The 14,980-nt window shown below is 42.2% G+C and overlaps 1 protein-coding gene across 1 annotated transcript in view; it reads left to right on the forward strand.

The window, feature by feature from the left end:
• Nucleotides 1-3,526: 3,526 nt before the first annotated feature.
• The window catches only part of LOC139448331 (ankyrin-3-like), a 36,860-nt gene continuing 25,406 nt past the window's right edge, over nt 3,527-14,980 (forward strand). Inside the window, exon 1 of the mRNA XM_071229877.1 lies at nt 3,527-3,613. The gene's annotated coding sequence lies outside the window, so the exon portion shown is untranslated. The remainder of the gene's footprint in view (nt 3,614-14,980) is intronic.

Below are 14,980 nucleotides of genomic sequence, written 5' to 3' on the forward strand. Positions count from 1 at the left end.
GCCGTCGTTGTTGTGCGTGACTCTCCGTCAGTCATGGTGTCACACAGGACGGAAACTTTTAGGATTTCTATTGAATTTACTTGATCATTGTCTTGTATCTATTTTGAATTCTATAATTCGTGTTACGTTGCTCTTCCCAGGAATAGTCGCAACGCGTGCGCCACTATATGCAGCAATTAGACGAATGGGTAGTTAAATTGGAGCTAGTGTAAGATCTGAATTTTGCTTTGTTTACATTTAAACAAGTACAGTTCGTCTCCACACCTAATTTATTTCTCTTGATTTGATCTAGATAATGTGCATTGGTGACAAAGACCATTTGTCATTTGATTCTAAAGTGTATGAGCATTTCAGGGATGCATGTATCGCAGTTGAATTTGAAATATACGTGATCTAATAGGCGTCTCATAATCGGCACCTGAACCGCGATTTTGTAAACACTATCCAATGTGGCGGAAGGTACACACTAAAAAGTATAATATTAGGATATGTATGAGATGCACACTGTCTTCACTTTCCAGCACATTGTACATATCCTTCATATAAGCACTGTATAATATATTGCGCACTATGTTTCCACAATGTGAAGCTTCAACTGTATATTGTTCATTGTCATTATGCAATATTATGTATAACTGTATATAGGGAGAAGGCGGTAATAAGTGCTGCACTTGTGCCCAATCCCTCTGTCTTTTTGGACAATAAAATATGTTTAATAATAATATACACTTCGAAGTTTGTGTTTGCGTATTTTCCAAAACATTCTTAATGATTCTAATCGGCGTTTCAAAATTATATCAAATATATCAAATATTTAGATTTCTAAACACAGAGTAAATAACGCTGTGAATGGTGATTTCGTAATGTGTGTCAAAATGGAGAGATTTACGATGTACCGAATTTTTATAGGTCACTTTCGTTAATTTTGCTTTGCCTAAAATTACAGTGGATGATATTACAGAAGAGTGAATTTCCCACCGAATTCAAAACTGTGAAGTGTATAAGTGTGCATAGTGTATTTTGAATTTTATTCAACTTCGAAGTGAGGGTTGAAGAAGAGGGACATATATGTCAATGTGGCATCCATGGGGTTTACACTCTAAAACCATAACATTCAACACGCAGACGCAGGTGAACATTCGACTGAAGCACAAGCGACTTATCAATGACTTACAATCAGGAAAGTAGTCCGTCATAATCTGACCTCAGGTCATCACCATGGAGTAGCCATTTAGGGGCCTGGAATTCGATCTCACACAGATGTTTGATACCAGTTATCTTAAATGGGTTTCTCACCCACAGGTGTGTAAGAAAGTATTGTACTTAATACATGTAAACTGTTTCGTGCGTACTCTACATCCTTCGTAGTTAGGCTCAGAACTATTTTCTGCCACCCCTCGAACGTTGCACGAAATAAATTATCCACAAACGGCTCTATGTTAAGGTGACAAAGTGCACCTTCTGCTGACAAATACTTGCAATGGAATGTGTTAAGTAATGTTCAGCGCCGGGAGTGGCAGTATCCGTTATCTATAAACCCTGAACCAAGACCTACTCCCCACTCATCTAAATCGAATCGTCCAACCTTGGTACGTGCACATACAGGATAGTCACAAAGAAAAACAAGCTGCTGAAACAATGGGCATATCACACCCTTGTTGTGATTTTTCCGGGGTAGAATACGTCTTCAGCAAACCAATACTTGCCGTAAAAGGCGACTATGCTTGTCGTAAGATACGACTAACGGGATCGGGTGGTCAGGCTCGCTAAGTTGGTTGATGCAAGTCATCGATCCTAATTGCGTGGATCGATGCTCATGATATTAATCACTAGATTGTCTGGTCCAGACTCGATTATTTACAGACCGCCGTCATTTGGCTGGAATATTGCTGAGTGCGGCGTCAAACAACTAACCAACCAACCAGTAGACAAAGCAGGACACAGTAGTGTTTGGTCTTGTAGTGTATGTCGTCCAAGACGGAGCAGTATCAGCCGATTTGCCTTGAATCTGATCCTATTAATAATTGTCAAGGCTCCAAAACATATATTCACAATCGGGATCCGAGTTATAAAATATTTAATATCGTTATTTCGATTTTGTTCTTACAGCCGCCTAAACAAATAAGATTATCTAATGTCAAATTGTTTAAAATCATTTTGAAAACACTACTTTGATTGCCTGTTGGTCATAAGGACAAAATACATGTACACAGTATAATAAAATACAGTATATGACACCTGTCTTGTTTGACTATCATATTTAAGAAAAAGTGTTATGAATAGTTATGACATGTCCACAATTATTAACAAGAACTAGATGTTGTTCATTTCAACACTTGTGTGTTATCGACTTTTATCATGTATGCCTATCAATGATATGACACATATTACATGTGCGATAGAGCCAAGATGGAGACGGTCATATCACAGGGGTGTAATAGTCAGACCCGTAGTATACCCCCTGCCGGGCTGATATGGATTATCAGTGCATTTTGAATCGGCTCGTCTAGCTTTCCCGTGACAATGTCGTCTGAGCAGGGTGAAAATGTTTTGCATTCACTTGCAATAGACACATTTTACAATTTAATGATATGGCATATGACAAAAAGGTTACCATACATATGTCAGTTTTCACATCTTCCCGCGCGTTGGTATGGAGGTCTCGAGTTGCTATGGGGAATGGTATTGTATTTGGGTTTTAGGGCGACTTGGCGTATTAAAAGTCTATTATTTCACCCAGCATATCACATGTCTCTAAATATAGGCAAAGTGAGAAAATCAGATGGTTAACCAATCTGCGTCATGATATAATTTATCTTTAAAACCACAAGTAATCATTAGTTCATTTCTGAAAAGTAAGAACACATTCCATAAAAAAACCCACATCAGACAAAAGAGGAAAACTGTTTAAATGGTTTATAAGTCATTACACAATCTTTATTGTTTTTTATAACATATCAAATTTTCCGATGCCGTTACGAAGTCTAATATTGCCTGCTCTTGAACTATGAAATATGATAGGTCCCCATTTAAGTGTAATTACAGAAAATGAGCTTTTCTAAATTTAGTCTGATGTAATAGTGGCCTGGGCATTCAATCAAATAATGTTTCACTGTCTCGAGAGTATTTTCAGCACACTGGTTCTAATAGGGAGACCTTCTTATCAATGACACTGGTGTTATCATTTTGAATTGTCTCCCCTGAAGGATATGTATAATCATAGGTAGATTGGTTGCTCATGAGGGACATGTCAGGGCAAGGAGGGAAATCGGACGCATTAGACAATCGTTTTGTAAGTTAGCTTTAATTATTTGCTTTGATTGAGCATATTTCACGTCAGTGATATTAATATAAGATGTCCCCACGCCCTGATGTTAGGATCGAAGGGGATTTCCATGGATCAAATGGGCCATCTACTGGCTGCTAATGTATACATACCACGAACCACTCCTGAGGAAAATCTGTTTCAGCGACCAGTAGATGGATAGTCGTAACGTACAAAGTACACAACTACGATAACGCACCAACTGAGATTATTCATTGCGTAACCAAAGTGAAAAGAACACAGTGACATCTGCGTTGTATGTATTTGCTCTGGGGGAAGACACGAAAGGTAAAAATATATATATAGTCGCCTTTGTTAATTTGCATGTAATCAAGTACTCGGTTTTTCTATTTCTATACATGTTGTATTGCATTCAGTTAGTTATTGCGTTTGCATGAATGTATGTTTGTAAACTTCGATGCTGATTGTTATCAGAAGACAAATGTGTAAATCAGAGAAATTTCAGCTCGCAAAAATAAGGGGTAAGAGGAGAGGTAACTCTAATAACGATTACGCTGTCACTTTTCAAAACATACAAGTTACACGTTCGATTGAAATAAGTCAAGCTGTTGTATTGGCTGGTGACCACATATCTCCAACATATGCATTTACTATTTATTGTGTCTCCTCAATGGCATTGGTACTCCCGAAATAAATAAATCTGAAGTCATGATTTGTTATGCCTTCAATGATATATTTGTATCTATCAAATAATTGAAAGATATTGAAAATGAGAAGAAACAAACGATCAAAATATGCCATTAATTATATTTTATTTTGTATATTTATTCTCCCTAATGGCAAAAGGATATTGGATCTACAGTATTTTCTTCATGTTACTCTTTTCCTCTTTTTCACTGAATATGTATCTAATTATTAATACTGTCAGTGAAGCATACACAAACATGACCTAAGGTCATGACCTTTGTCCAATTACAGACAACTTTGACAAATAGTGTAGATTAAATTTAATATTTCAGAATTCTTGTGAGTGTTTAAACTGATAACGGATCAAATCAGTTAATATGAAGTAAGTGTTACACAGGAAAGTATGTAATACAAAATGGGTAAACTTGACTAACCTGCAAAGTCAATCATTAGGATACAAGTTTTATAATTAACTCATTCCAATCAATATGCTGGGGAGGTGAACAGTTACTTGATCAGGACGTCCAGGTTCGTTACAATACATGACTCCCATTCTAGTCTTCTAGTCTAGAAATATTGCTGAAATATAGCTGAAATATTTGCAAAAGCGACGTAAAAACATACTCACTGATGGCTCAAATGGATCAAGACACATCTTTTTAGCAATTACTGACGGCATCTGTAAATACTCTAGTCTGGACCAGAGAATCCAGTGATTGATATTTGAGCAACTAGCTGTGCCGTCAGGGTACGCTGCCATGCAATCAACCAAATATTCGATCCCGTCCACCCGATCAGTTTGTCGACATATACAATCATAATGGGTTTAGGGAACCAAATCTGACTCGAATACCACACGAAAGTTGTTGGGTTAAAGACCCATTCAGGTAATGGCATTGTTTAACTTAAACTAGTGCACCCGGTACCAAAGGTAGTTTAATACTACAAGTGTAAAGAGTGTAGCTGCGTAACACTACTCATCATTGTAGAACAATCACTTTCTGGGGTTAAAGAAGAAATATTGAAGTGTGACTCAATACCCGAACCCGGGGACAGTGATCGATACGTAGCTAGACTGAGAGGACAAGTGTGTACCAGAGATAGCTAGCTAGACTGACAGGACAAGTGTGTACCAGGGATAGTTAGCTAGACTGAGAGGACAACTGTCTACGAGGGATAGTTAGCTAGACTGACAGGACAAGTGTGTACCAGAGATAGTTAGCTAGAATGACAGGACAAGTGTGTACCAGAGATAGATAGCTAGACTGACAGGACTACTGTGTACAACGGATAGTTAGCTAGACTGACAGGACAAGTGTGTACAAGAGATAGTTAGCTAGACTGACAGGACAAGTGTGTACCAGAGTTAACTAGCTAGACTGACAGGACAACTGTGTACCGAGGATAGTTAGCTAGACTGACAGGACAAGTGTGTACCAGAGATAGCTAGCTAGACTGATAGGACAAGTGTGTACCAGAGATACTTATCTAGGCTGTGAGGACAAGTGTGTACCAGGGATAGTTAGCTAGACTGACAGGACAAGTGTACACCAGAGATGGCTAGCTAGACTGACAGGACAAGTGTGTAGCAGGGATTTTTATCTAGGCTGAGAGGACAAGTGTGTACCAGGGATAGTTAGCTAGATTGATAGGACAAGTGTGTACCAGAGATAGCTAGCTAGACTGAGAGGACAACTGTGTACAAGGGATAGTTAGATACACTGACAGGAAAAGTATGTACTAGGGATAGTTCGCTAGACTGAAAGAACAAGTGTGTACCAGAGATCGCTAGTTAGACAGACAGGACAAGTGTGTACCAGAGATAGCTAGCTAGACTGAGAGGACAAGTGTGTACCAGAGATAGTTATCTAGGCTGAGAGGTCAAGTGTGTACCAGGGATAGTTAGCTAGACTGACAGGACAACTGTGTACCAGAGATAGCTGGTTAGACTAAGAAAGACATGTGGGTTCCAGTGATAATTAGCTGCACTGTCAGGACAAGTTTGTACCAGGGATAGTTAGCTAGACTGAGAGGAAAAATGTGCACCAGAGATAGATAGCTAGACTGACAGGACAAGTGTGTACTAGGGATAGTTAGCTAGACTGACAGGACAATGGGTACCAGAGATAGTTAGCTAGACTGACAGGACAAGTGTGTACCAGAGATAGCTACCTAGACTGACAGGACAAGTGTGTACCAGGGATAGTTAGCTAGACTGAGAGGACAAGTGTGTACAAGGCATAGTTAGCTAGACTGAGAGAACAAGTTCGTACCAGAGATACTTAGCTACACTGAGAGGACGAATGTGTAACAGGGATAGTTAGATAGACTGACAGGACAAGTGTGTACCAGAGATAGCAAGCTAGACTGACAGGACAAGTGTGTACCAGAGATAGTTAGCTAGACTCACAGGACAAGTCTGTACTGAGATAGCTAGCTAGATTGACAGGACAAGTGTGTACCAGAGATAGTTAGCTAGACTGACAGGACAAGTGTGTACCAGAGATAGTTGGTTAGACTAAGAAAAACATGTGTGTTCCACTGATAATTAGCTAGACTGTCAGGACAAGTTTGTACCAGGGATAGTTAGCTAGACTGAGAGGACAAGTGTGTACCAGAGATAGCTAGCTAGACTGACAGGACAAGTGTGTACCAGAGATAGCTAGCTAGACTGACAGGACAAGTGTGTAGCAGGGATTTTTATCTAGGCTGAGAGGACAAGTGTGTACCAGGGATAGTTAGCTAGATTGATAGGACAAGTGTGTACCAGAGATAGCTAGCTAGACTGAGAGGACAACTGTGTACAAGGGATAGTTAGATACACTGACAGGAAAAGTATGTACTAGGGATAGTTCGCTAGACTGAAAGAACAAGTGTGTACCAGAGATCGCTAGTTAGACAGACAGGACAAGTGTGTACCAGAGATAGCTAGCTAGACTGAGAGGACAAGTGTGTACCAGAGATAGTTATCTAGGCTGAGAGGTCAAGTGTGTACCAGGGATAGTTAGCTAGACTGACAGGACAACTGTGTACCAGAGATAGCTGGTTAGACTAAGAAAGACATGTGGGTTCCAGTGATAATTAGCTGCACTGTCAGGACAAGTTTGTACCAGGGATAGTTAGCTAGACTGAGAGGACAAATGTGCACCAGAGATAGATAGCTAGACTGACAGGACAAGTGTGTACTAGGGATAGTTAGCTAGACTGACAGGACAATGGGTACCAGAGATAGTTAGCTAGACTGACAGGACAAGTGTGTACCAGAGATAGCTACCTAGACTGACAGGACAAGTGTGTACCAGGGATAGTTAGCTAGACTGAGAGGACAAGTGTGTACAAGGCATAGTTAGCTAGACTGAGAGAACAAGTTCGTACCAGAGATACTTAGCTACACTGAGAGGACGAATGTGTACCAGAGATAGTTAGCTAGACTCACAGGACAAGTCTGTACCTGAGATAGCTAGCTAGATTGACAGGACAAGTTTGTACCAGGGATAGTTAGCTAGACTGAGAGGACAAGTGTGTACCAGAGATAGCTAGCTACACTGACAGGACAAGTGTGTACCAGAGATAGCTAGCTAGACTGACAGGACAAGTGTGTACCAGAGATAGTTGGCTAGACTGACAGGACAAGTGTACACCAGAGATAGCTAGCTACACTGACAGTACAAGTGTGTACACCAGAGATGGCTAGCTAGACTGACAGGACAAGTGTGTACCAGGGACTTTTATCTAGACTGAAAGGACAACTGTGTACAAGGGATAGCTAGCTAGACTGACAGGACAAATGTGTACCAGAGATAGTTAGCTACACTGACAGGACAAGTGTACACCAGAGATGGCTAGCTAGACTGACAGGACAAGTGTGTAGCAGGGATTTTTATCTAGGCTGAGAGGACAAGTGTGTACCAGGGATAGTTAGCTAGATTGATAGGACAAGTGTGTACCAGAGATAGTTAGCTAGACTGAGAGGACAACTGTGTACAAGGGATAGTTAGATAGACTGACAGGAAAAGTATGTACTAGGGATAGTTCGCTAGACTGAAAGAACAAGTGTGTACCAGAGATCGCTAGTTAGACAGAAAGGACAAGTGTGTACCAGAGATAGTTATCTAGGCTGAGAGGTCAAGTGTGTACCAGGGATAGTTAGCTAGACTGACAGGACAACTGTGTACCAGAGATAGCTGGTTAGACTAAGAAAGACATGTGGGTTCCAGTGATAATTAGCTGCACTGTCAGGACAAGTTTGTACCAGGGATAGTTAGCTAGACTGAGAGGACAAATGTGCACCAGAGATAGATAGCTAGACTGACAGGACAAGTGTGTACTAGGGATAGTTAGCTAGACTGACAGGACAATGGGTACCAGAGATAGTTAGCTAGACTGACAGGACAAGTGTGTACCAGAGATAGCTAGCTAGACTGACAGGACAAGTGTGTACCACTGATAATTAGCTAGACTGTCAGGACAAGTTTGTACCAGGGATAGTTAGCTAGACTGAGAGGACAAGTGTGTACCAGAGATAGCTAGCTAGACTGACAGGACAAGTGTTTACCAGAGATAGCTAGCTAGACTGACAGGACAAGTGTGTACCAGAGATAGTTGGCTAGACTGACAGGACAAGTGTACACCAGAGATAGCTAGCTACACTGACAGGACAAGTGTGTACACCAGAGATGGCTAGCTAGACTGACAGGACAAGTGTGTACCAGGGATTTTTATCTAGACTGAGAGGACAAGTGTGTACAAGGGATAGCTAGCTAGACTGACAGGACAAATGTGTACCAGAGATAGTTAGCTACACTGACTGGACAAGTGTACACCAGAGATGGCTAGCTAGACTGACAGGACAAGTGTGTAGCAGGGATTTTTATCTAGGCTGAGAGGACAAGTGTGTACCAGGGATAGTTAGCTAGATTGATAGGACAAGTGTGTACCAGCGATAGCTAGCTAGACTGAGAGGACAACTGTGTACAAGGGATAGTTAGATACACTGACAGGAAAAGTATGTACTAGGGATAGTTCGCTAGACTGAAAGAACAAGTGTGTACCAGAGATCGCTAGTTAGACAGACAGGACAAGTGTGTACCAGAGATAGCTAGCTAGACTGAGAGGACAAGTGTGTACCAGAGATAGTTATCTAGGCTGAGAGGTCAAGTGTGTACCAGGGATAGTTAGCTAGACTGACAGGACAACTGTGTACCAGAGATAGCTGGTTAGACTAAGAAAGACATGTGGGTTCCAGTGATAATTAGCTGCACTGTCAGGACAAGTTTGTACCAGGGATAGTTAGCTAGACTGAGAGGACAAATGTGCACCAGAGATAGATAGCTAGACTGACAGGACAAGTGTGTACTAGGGATAGTTAGCTAGACTGACAGGACAATGGGTACCAGAGATAGTTAGCTAGACTGACAGGACAAGTGTGTACCAGAGATAGCTACCTAGACTGACAGGACAAGTGTGTACCAGGGATAGTTAGCTAGACTGAGAGGACAAGTGTGTACAAGGCATAGTTAGCTAGACTGAGAGAACAAGTTCGTACCAGAGATACTTAGCTACACTGAGAGGACGAATGTGTACCAGAGATAGTTAGCTAGACTCACAGGACAAGTCTGTACCTGAGATAGCTAGCTAGATTGACAGGACAAGTTTGTACCAGGGATAGTTAGCTAGACTGAGAGGACAAGTGTGTACCAGAGATAGCTAGCTACACTGACAGGACAAGTGTGTACCAGAGATAGCTAGCTAGACTGACAGGACAAGTGTGTACCAGAGATAGTTGGCTAGACTGACAGGACAAGTGTACACCAGAGATAGCTAGCTACACTGACAGTACAAGTGTGTACACCAGAGATGGCTAGCTAGACTGACAGGACAAGTGTGTACCAGGGACTTTTATCTAGACTGAAAGGACAACTGTGTACAAGGGATAGCTAGCTAGACTGACAGGACAAATGTGTACCAGAGATAGTTAGCTACACTGACAGGACAAGTGTACACCAGAGATGGCTAGCTAGACTGACAGGACAAGTGTGTAGCAGGGATTTTTATCTAGGCTGAGAGGACAAGTGTGTACCAGGGATAGTTAGCTAGATTGATAGGACAAGTGTGTACCAGAGATAGTTAGCTAGACTGAGAGGACAACTGTGTACAAGGGATAGTTAGATAGACTGACAGGAAAAGTATGTACTAGGGATAGTTCGCTAGACTGAAAGAACAAGTGTGTACCAGAGATCGCTAGTTAGACAGAAAGGACAAGTGTGTACCAGAGATAGTTATCTAGGCTGAGAGGTCAAGTGTGTACCAGGGATAGTTAGCTAGACTGACAGGACAACTGTGTACCAGAGATAGCTGGTTAGACTAAGAAAGACATGTGGGTTCCAGTGATAATTAGCTGCACTGTCAGGACAAGTTTGTACCAGGGATAGTTAGCTAGACTGAGAGGACAAATGTGCACCAGAGATAGATAGCTAGACTGACAGGACAAGTGTGTACTAGGGATAGTTAGCTAGACTGACAGGACAATGGGTACCAGAGATAGTTAGCTAGACTGACAGGACAAGTGTGTACCAGAGATAGCTAGCTAGACTGACAGGACAAGTGTGTACCACTGATAATTAGCTAGACTGTCAGGACAAGTTTGTACCAGGGATAGTTAGCTAGACTGAGAGGACAAGTGTGTACCAGAGATAGCTAGCTAGACTGACAGGACAAGTGTTTACCAGAGATAGCTAGCTAGACTGACAGGACAAGTGTGTACCAGAGATAGTTGGCTAGACTGACAGGACAAGTGTACACCAGAGATAGCTAGCTACACTGACAGGACAAGTGTGTACACCAGAGATGGCTAGCTAGACTGACAGGACAAGTGTGTACCAGGGATTTTTATCTAGACTGAGAGGACAAGTGTGTACAAGGGATAGCTAGCTAGACTGACAGGACAAATGTGTACCAGAGATAGTTAGCTACACTGACTGGACAAGTGTACACCAGAGATGGCTAGCTAGACTGACAGGACAAGTGTGTAGCAGGGATTTTTATCTAGGCTGAGAGGACAAGTGTGTACCAGGGATAGTTAGCTAGATTGATAGGACAAGTGTGTACCAGAGATAGTTAGCTAGACTGAGAGGACAACTGTGTACAAGGGATAGTTAGATAGACTGAGAGGAAAAGTATGTACTAGGGATAGTTCGCTAGACTGAAAGAACAAGTGTGTACCAGAGATAGTTAGCTAGACTGACAGGTCAAGTGTGTACCAGAGATAGCTAGCTAGACTGACAGCACAAGTGTGTACCAGGGATAGTTAGCTAGACTGAGAGGACAAGTGTGTACAAGGCATAGTTAGCTAGACTGAGAGAACAAGTTCGTACCAGAGATACTTAGCTACACTGAGAGGACGAATGTGTAACAGGGATAGTTAGATAGACTGACAGGACAAGTGTGTACCAGAGATAGCAAGCTAGACTGACAGAACAAGTGTGTACCAAGGATAGTTAGCTAGACTGACAGGACAAGTGTGTACCAGAGATAGTTAGCTAGACTCACAGGACAAGTGTGTACCAGAGATAGCTAGCTAGACTGACAGCACAAGTGTGTACCAGAGATAGTTAGCTAGACTGACAGGACAAGTGTGTACCAGAGATAGTTGGTTAGACTAAGAAAGACATGTGGGTTCCACTGATAATTAGCTAGACTGTCAGGACAAGTTTGTACCAGGGATAGTTAGCTAGACTGAGAGGACAAGTGCGTACCAGAGATAGCTAGCTAAACTGACAGGACAAGTGTGTACCAGAGATAGCTAGCTAGACTGACAGGACAAGTGTGTACCAGAGATAGTTGGCTATAGTGACAGGACAAGTGTGTACCAGGGATTTTTATCTAGACTGAGAGGACAACTGTGTACAAGGGATAGTTAGAAAGACTGACAGGATAGGTGTTCACCAGAGATAACTAGGTAGACTGACAGCAAAATTATTTACCAGTGATAGTTATCTAGGCTGAGTGAACAAGTGTGTACCATGGATAGTAAGGTAGACTGACAGGACAAGTGTGTACCAGAGAAACTTAGCTAGACTGACAGGAAAAGTGTGTACCAGAAATAGCTAGCTAGACTGAGAAGACAAGTGTGTTCCATTGATATTTAGCTAGACTGACAGGACAAATGTGCACCAGAGATAGCTAGCTAGACTGACAGGACAAGTGTGTACTAGGGATACTTAGCTAGACTGACAGGACAAGTGTGTAACAGAGATAGTTAGCTAGACTGACAGGACAAGTGTGTACCAGAGATAGCTAGCTAGACTGACAGCACAAGTGTGTACCAGGGATAGTTAGCTAGACTGAGAGGACAAGTGTGTACAAGGCATAGTTAGCTAGACTGAGAGAACAAGTTCGTACCAGAGATACTTAGCTACACTGAGAGGACGAATGTGTAACAGGGATAGTTAGATAGACTGACAGGACAAGTGTGTACCAGAGATAGCAAGCTAGACTGACAGAACAAGTGTGTACCAAGGATAGTTAGCTAGACTGACAGGACAAGTGTGTACCAGAGATAGTCAGCTAGACTCACAGGACAAGTGTGTACCAGAGATAGCTAGCTAGACTGACAGCACAAGTGTGTACCAGAGATAGTTAGCTAGACTGACAGGACAAGTGTGTACCAGAGATAGTTGGTTAGACTAAGAAAGACATGTGGGTTCCACTGATAATTAGCTAGACTGTCAGGACAAGTTTGTACCAGGGATAGTTAGCTAGACTGAGAGGACAAGTGCGTACCAGAGATAGCTAGCTAGACTGACAGGACAAGTGTGTACCAGAGATAGCTAGCTAGACTGACAGGACAAGTGTGTACCAGAGATAGTTGGCTATAGTGACAGGACAAGTGTGTACCAGGGATTTTTATCTAGACTGAGAGGACAACTGTGTACAAGGGATAGTTAGAAAGACTGACAGGATAGGTGTTCACCAGAGATAACTAGGTAGACTGACAGCAAAATTATTTACCAGTGATAGTTATCTAGGCTGAGTGAACAAGTGTGTACCATGGATAGTAAGGTAGACTGACAGGACAAGTGTGTACCAGAGAAACTTAGCTAGACTGACAGGAAAAGTGTGTACCAGAAATAGCTAGCTAGACTGAGAAGACAAGTGTGTTCCATTGATATTTAGCTAGACTGACAGGACAAATGTGCACCAGAGATAGCTAGCTAGACTGACAGGACAAGTGTGTACTAGGGATACTTAGCTAGACTGACAGGACAAGTGTGTAACAGAGATAGTTAGCTAGACTGACAGGACAAGTGTGTACCAGAGATAGCTAGCTAGACTGACAGGACAAGTGTGTACCAGGGATAGTTAGCTATACTGAGAGGACAAGTTCGTACCAGAGATAGCTAGCTACACTGAGAGGACGAATGTGTAACAGGGATAGTTAGATAGACTGACAGGACAAGTGTGTACCAGAGATAGCAAGCTAGACTGACAGAACAAGTGTGTACCAAGGATAGTTATCTAGACTGACAGGACAAGTGTGTACCAGAGAAACTTAGCTAGACTGACAGGACAAGTGTGTACCAGAAATAGCTAGCTAGACTGAGAAGACAAGTGTGTTCCATTGATATTTAGCTAGACTGAAAGGACAAGTTTGTACCTGAGATAGTTAGCTAGACTGACAGGACAAGTGTGTACCAGGGATAGTTAGCTAGACTGACGGGACAAGTGTGTACAAGAGATAGCTAGCTAGACTGAGAGGACAAGTGTGTACCAGAGATAGTTGGCTAGACTGACAGGACAAGTGTACACCAGAGATAGCTAGCTACACTGACAGGACAAGTGTACACCAGAGATGGCTAGCTAGACTGAGAGGACAAGTGTGTAACAGGGATAGTTGGCTAGACTGAAAGGACAAGTGTGTACCAGGTATAGTTAGCTACACTGACAGGACAAGTGTGTACCAGAGATAGTTAGCTAGACTGACAAGACAAGTGTGTAAAAGGGATAGTTAGCTAGACTCTGAGGTCAAGTGTGTACCAGAAAGAGTTAGCTATACTATCAGGACAAGTGTGTACCAGAGATACTTAGCTACACAGACAGGACAAGTGTGTACCAGGGATAGTTAGCTAGACTGACAGGACTGGTGTGTACCAGACATAGGTAACTAGACAGACAGGACAAGTGTGTACCAGAGATAGTTAGCTAGACTGACAGGACAAGTGTGTACCAGGGATAGTTAGCTAGACTAAGAGGACAAGTGTGTACCAGAGATAGGTAGCTAGACAGACAGGACAAGTGTGTACCAGGGATAGTTAGCTAGACTGACAGGACTGGTATGTACCAGAGATACTTAGCTACACAGACAGGACAAGTGTGTACCAGGGATAGTTAGCTAGACTGACAGGACAAGTGTGTACCAGAGATAGGTAGCTAGACAGACAGGACAAGTGTGTTCCAGAAATAGTTCGGTAGACTGACAGGACAAGTGTGTACCAGAGATAGTTAGCTAGACTGACAGGACGGGTGTGTACCAGGGATAGTTAGCTAGACTGACAGGACAAGTGTGTGCCAGAGATACTAAGCTACACAGACAGGACAAGTGTGTACCAGAGATAGTTAGCTAGACTGACAGGACAAGTGTGTACCAGAGATAGGTAGCTAGACAGACAGGACAAGTGTGTACCAGAGATAGTTAGCTAGACTGGCAGGACAAGTGGGTACCAGAGATAGTTAGCTAGACTGTGAGGTCAAATGTGTACCATAGATAGTTAGCTAACCTGAGAGGACAAGTGTGTACCAGAGATAGCAAGCTAGACTGACAGGACAAGTTTTTCAGGGATAGTTAGCTAGACTCTGAGGTCAAGTGTGTACCAGAGATAGTCAGCTAGAGTGAGAGGACAAATGTGTACCAGAGATAGTTAGCTACACTGACAGGACACATGTGTACCAGGGATAATTAGCTAGACTGAGAGGACAAGTGTGTACCAGAGATAGTTAGCTAGACTGGCA

The sequence above is a fragment of the Haliotis cracherodii genome, unplaced genomic scaffold (assembly GCF_022045235.1).
Source record: "Haliotis cracherodii isolate W230 unplaced genomic scaffold, xgHalCrac1.p SCAF_7, whole genome shotgun sequence".
In the NCBI taxonomy this organism is placed as follows: Eukaryota; Metazoa; Mollusca; class Gastropoda; order Lepetellida; family Haliotidae; genus Haliotis; species Haliotis cracherodii.